We start from the raw sequence: 5737 nt of genomic DNA, 5'->3' as shown, positions 1-5737 counted from the left end.
GACTTCGTCCTGACCAGGCATAGTTCACCATCTTTCGGGTCCCAGCGTGTACGCTCTTGGTGCGCCTCTTCTCGCAATGAGAACGAGACGCCCCGGGAGTGCGGGGCGGCAGCCGTAACGACCGCCCATCCTCCCTTGGTCCGCGCAAGGCGGACCTTCACTTTCATTGCGCCTTTAGGTTTAGTTAAATCCCAATGACTCGCGCACATGCTAGACTCCTTGGTCCGTGTTTCAAGACGGGTCCTGAAAGTACCCAAAGCTATAGCGTCGCAGATCGGCGTTTCAACGAGGTCTGTCCGAGAACACCTCAGCGAACAGCCACCCGGGGACGGGACCGGCACCAGGTCCGATCACCATCACGACGGGCGCGCTTGCCGAAGGTCGGACGCTAACTGTGTAGCGGCCCCGCGCCATCTGTATACCGTCGAGCGAGCCGATCGGGAAACACCACGGGTTCATTCGGCGAACGGCGAACCGTCCGAACGAGCTCCACCGCGGGCCTTAGACCGGCACTCAACGGATCGCGACGTCCTACAGGGGGAGAAGTGCACGCGTTCGACGGCAGATCGACAAAACGAAAGGTGCAAACGACGCGTACGCCATCTGTCACACGATCGTCCAGCGCCGCCATCGAGTCACGCTGAATCTCCCCTTTCGACCTTTCGGGTTTCTCAGGTTTACCCCTGAACGGTTTCACGTACTATTGAACTCTCTCTTCAAAGTTCTTTTCAACTTTCCCTCACGGTACTTGTTCGCTATCGGTCTCGTGGTCATATTTAGCCTTAGATGGAGTTTACCACCCACTTAGGGCTGCACTCTCAAGCAACCCGACTCTGAGGAGAGATCCTCCCGTTATCGGCAGCGGTCGCTACGGGCCTGGCACCCTCTATGGGCTGTGGCCCCGTTCAAGATGGACTTGGACGCGCCGCACGATCTCGGGATGACGGATCCTCCCTAACACCACATTTCCCGGCGTCCGGTTTCGGCCGCGGGATTCGGTGCTGGGCTTCTCCCTGTTCGCTCGCCGCTACTGAGGGAATCCTAGTTAGTTTCTTTTCCTCCGCTTAGTAATATGCTTAAATTCAGCGGGTAGTCTCACCTGCTCTGAGGTCGCATATGAAAAATAAAAATTTTTCATTCGGTCATTTCGACGATCACGACACGTCTCCCATTCCTTGCTATACGTGTTCGTCATTTTTCTTTTTAAAAAATGGCTAAGTTTACAGAAACGCTTACGATCTGACGTCTGTCGCGATTTGCATTACACGTCTCGGACACGACGACCGTCTATAACGTTCTCAACCTTAAAACGCCATTTTTTTTTTTTAAATGACGACATGTTGAAGAAATAGGACGTGCTACGCCGAAAGACCAGCCAACAACTACAACAAGTAGTAGTTGGTCGCTTTCGCGTCTTAAGATGTCGCGCAAATTTACTCGCTGCACGAGAAACGCACACAAACACACGATTCTACGACACACCACGCAAGAACATGTGCCGACGTAAACACTTTCGTATTTATGATTCGCAAGGTGGACGTCCGACGGACTTTGTAAAAAAAAATACAAAGCATACCCGTCCCGTCCTTTTTGACGAAAAAACACGCTCGAGTAAACGTCTCGGCACACGTTCGAGGCGTGCGTCGTTATATCGTGACGTAAGTGACGATCACGTACATTAATGAGTACCTATTCGACGCGTCGCAACACATCCAACACGCTCCGACGTTTTCGTCCGAAAACGAAAACCGAGCAGTCTTTGAAATTGACACGACCCTCAGCCAGGAGTGGTCCGGGAACATTATATCCGAGGACCGCAATGTGCGTTCGAAATGTCGATGTTCATGTGTCCTGCAGTTCACAAGTTGACGCGCAATTAGCTGCGTTCTTCATCGACCCACGAGCCAAGTGATCCACCGTTCAGGGTAATCTTTTTAAAATTTAAACGCTCGTTCCACAAGAACCCCGATCATGCCGATCGTCCAGCTGTCTATACACGTCTTGCAAAAATTTTTGCGTACGTGCGTACATCCGAAACGAAAATGATCTTCGTGGTTCCGAAACGTGCCACGTCTAAAATTTCGGTGTTGTGGTATGGATATTTATGATTCTCGCTCTTAATTGTCTTTCGTCCGTACTTTCTCGTCTGAAAGGGAACGCGATCGTCGGTCTCAGTTTTACGCGTACGAAAAAATTAAAAAAAATATTAACCCAAACACAAATTTGTATCCGCGCACCGAAAAAGAAGCACTTTTCTTTTTCACGCGGTCTCCGCTTTTACACGCAAAGTACGAGCATGTATGTGTGAAGATGGGACATGTTCGATACGATTTTAATTAGGAATTTGCCAATTTCCTTTTTCTCAGCAATAATTTTAATAAATAATGCTGCTTTCTCTCATAAACTACATTTTCGGTAGTTTTCCTTTATTGTGTCTTTCATTTAGTGTGCGTGTGTGTGTGTCAAGCACTTTAAAAAGTGTGACGAAGAGACGGTTTTTGATCGATCGGAATGAACACATCATTACATCATCGTACTCGTTATGAAAAAGCGAATTAGTATCCGCCGTAAGCGAAAAGAGATTTTCGCGGGCGGTCTTTGTGTTCGTGTTTCAATTTTCTTTCTATATTTTTTCGTCGCCAAACCGAAGACAGATCGTGAATTTTGACGAAAAAATTTATAGACGTGCCAGACTGAGCGTCTAACATAAAATCCTCAAGTTTACCGTTCTATATCGTGACTTAATGACGATTGACGGTGTATATAATTTTGAAATGGTGCAGTCGTACGCTCCGTAAAGAGAATTTTACCGTTTCTAACGAAATCACTTTACCACATCTACCAAAAACATTAAAAAAGCAAGGTGTGATGTGTGTGCGATCGCTCGTTTAACGGCGCTTTCAAAAAACTCTTTGAAGCGTCTAACGACGAACATCATTCACGCGAATCGTAGAATCGGGAGCGTTTCTCGCCGGTCCCGTAGCCGGGCGTAAATCATTTAAAACCCACGGTGTCGTAACCTAATTCGACACCTGCGATTTTCTTCTTTCTCGACTACTCTGCTACATCCTCTCCGTGTGTCCGAAAAAAGAGGACTTCTAACGTCTTTCGACTTTCGCGGTGGAGTTCACAACTTTCCGCGATCCGGTCGAAAAACCGAAAGCGTCCCTCCTTCTTTCCATCATTGGAAAAGATCGAGAGATAGTACAAAAAAAATCAAAAAATCTAGGTACCCGAAGAAACAGCCGTATGCCCGAGCGAATTCGGTTTTTCTCGTTCAAAAAAGGTGAAAAACTCGATCGCAAGGACCGGCGCTGCGGGCCAGCGTAACGCTATTGTTTTTCCGAATATGTACGATTCGTAGTTCAAAACGTCGTACACACGGTGTTTCAAAAAGAAACAAGCAACGGCACGACAAAAGATCGTGCCGTCGACTCCATGTCATCGACGACGGTGTTGTAAAAACATAAAGTGTACATCGACACGATCAAATGAAAATGCATAATAATAAATTATACATATGTCAAAATTCGTGTGTACGAGGACACGTTAATGATCCTTCCGCAGGTTCACCTACGGAAACCTTGTTACGACTTTTACTTCCTCTAAATGATCAAGTTTGGTCATCTTCCCAGCGACATCGACGACGTCGAAACGCCATCGCGTACCGGTCCGAAGACCTCACTAAATCATTCAATCGGTAGTAGCGACGGGCGGTGTGTACAAAGGGCAGGGACGTAATCAACGCGAGCTTATGACTCACGCTTACTGGGAATTCCTCGTTCATGGGGAACAATTGCAAGCCCCAATCCCTAGCACGAAGGAGGTTCAGCGGGTTACCCGGACCGCTCGGTCAGGGAGGACACGCTGATTCCTTCAGTGTAGCGCGCGTGCGGCCCAGAACATCTAAGGGCATCACAGACCTGTTATTGCTCAATCTCGTGCGGCTAGAAGCCGCCTGTCCCTCTAAGAAGAATTGTTTGTACGCCGACAGTAAAAACCGCGCACGACCACCGGGCGAACCCAGGATCGACGGGCCTTTGGGATGTCGAAATACGCCTATTTAGCAGGCTAGAGTCTCGTTCGTTATCGGAATTAACCAGACAAATCGCTCCACCAACTAAGAACGGCCATGCACCACCACCCACCGAATCAAGAAAGAGCTCTCAATCTGTCAATCCTTCCGGTGTCCGGGCCTGGTGAGGTTTCCCGTGTTGAGTCAAATTAAGCCGCAGGCTCCACTCCTGGTGGTGCCCTTCCGTCAATTCCTTTAAGTTTCAGCTTTGCAACCATACTTCCCCCGGAACCCAAAAGCTTTGGTTTCCCGGAAGCTGCCCGCCGAGTCATCGGAAGAACGTCGGCGGATCGCTAGCTGGCATCGTTTATGGTTAGAACTAGGGCGGTATCTGATCGCCTTCGAACCTCTAACTTTCGTTCTTGATCAATGAAAGCGTTTTTGGCAAATGCTTTCGCTTCTGTCCGTCTTGCGACGATCCAAGAATTTCACCTCTAACGTCGCAATACGAATGCCCCCATCCGTTCCTATTAATCATTACCTCGGGGTTCCGAAAACCAACAAAATAGAACCGAGGTCCTATTCCATTATTCCATGCACACAGTATTCAGGCGAAGTTTTAGCCTGCTTTAAGCACTCTAATTTGTTCAAAGTAAACGTGCCGGCCCACCTCGACACTCAATGAAGAGCACCGCGGCGGGATTGAGTTGGGCCGCCCTCTCGAGCTAAGCCCACCGGCAGGACGTCCCGCGGCACGCCAGTTGACACCGCGAACGATGAACCGGCGGCGCGGGACACAGATTCGACTACGAGCTTTTTAACCGCAACAACTTTAATATACGCTATTGGAGCTGGAATTACCGCGGCTGCTGGCACCAGACTTGCCCTCCAATTGATCCTCGTTAAAGGGTTTAGAGTGTACTCATTCCGATTACGGGGCCTCGGATGAGTCCCGTATCGTTATTTTTCGTCACTACCTCCCCGTGCCGGGAGTGGGTAATTTGCGCGCCTGCTGCCTTCCTTGGATGTGGTAGCCGTTTCTCAGGCTCCCTCTCCGGAATCGAACCCTGATTCCCCGTTACCCGTTACAACCATGGTAGGCGCAGAACCTACCATCGACAGTTGATAAGGCAGACATTTGAAAGATGCGTCGCCGGTGCGAGACCGTGCGATCAGCGTAAAGTTATTCAGAGTCACCAAGTTGTACGATGACGGAGACCGCCACCGATTGGTTTTGATCTAATAAAAGCGCTCCTTCCGTTTCCGGTTGGAGCTCTGTTTGCATGTATTAGCTCTAGAATTACCACAGTTATCCAAGTAAATGTGGGTACGATCTAAGGAACCATAACTGATTTAATGAGCCTTTCGCGGTTTCACCTTAATTTGGCTTGTACTGAGACATGCATGGCTTAATCTTTGAGACAAGCATATGACTACTGGCAGGATCAACCAGGGAACTGCGTTCTTGTTTTAAAATAAGAGAGTTTTAGTCTTTCTTTCCTTCTAGTCATATAAGCTACAATAATCGTAGAATTTCGGAAAGACACCTGCTGCTCTTATAAAAAACTGAACACTTTCCTATTATTGTTTTGAAGAAAGTGTGCGTGTCTGCGAAACGAAAACCTCGTAAGAAGAGACGTAACGCCACGCGATCTTTCTGGATGGAAAATTTTTCGACATTTTTCTCACATCATCCTTGATTGAATCTCCTGCAACAATTTT

The 5737-nt window shown here is 48.3% G+C and overlaps 3 non-coding genes across 3 annotated transcripts in view; all 3 read right to left on the bottom strand.

Moving 5' to 3' along the window:
• Window positions 1-1113, bottom strand: part of LOC148166720 (large subunit ribosomal RNA) — a 4039-nt gene extending 2926 nt beyond the window's left edge. Inside the window, exon 1 of the ribosomal RNA XR_015770983.1 lies at window positions 1-1113. This exon is cut by the window's left edge and continues 2926 nt beyond it. This is a non-coding gene — a ribosomal RNA (large subunit ribosomal RNA).
• Window positions 1114-1771: 658 nt separating this feature from the next.
• On the bottom strand, window positions 1772-1928 carry LOC148166719 (5.8S ribosomal RNA). The gene has a single exon (XR_015770986.1). It is a non-coding gene; the product is annotated as a 5.8S ribosomal RNA (ribosomal RNA).
• Window positions 1929-3550: 1622 nt separating this feature from the next.
• LOC148166718 (small subunit ribosomal RNA) lies at window positions 3551-5471 on the bottom strand. Its single transcript, XR_015770989.1, has one exon. It is a non-coding gene; the product is annotated as a small subunit ribosomal RNA (ribosomal RNA).
• Between the last annotated feature and the right edge of the window lie 266 nt (window positions 5472-5737).

Source organism: Gnatocerus cornutus, unplaced genomic scaffold (genome assembly GCF_029298725.1).
Source record: "Gnatocerus cornutus isolate USDA-ARS CGAHR unplaced genomic scaffold, icGnaCorn1.1 Chromosome205, whole genome shotgun sequence".
Taxonomy (NCBI): Eukaryota; Metazoa; Arthropoda; class Insecta; order Coleoptera; family Tenebrionidae; genus Gnatocerus; species Gnatocerus cornutus.
The sequence above is the reverse complement of the archived record's forward strand: the minus strand, read 5'-3'. Positions and strand labels throughout refer to the sequence as shown.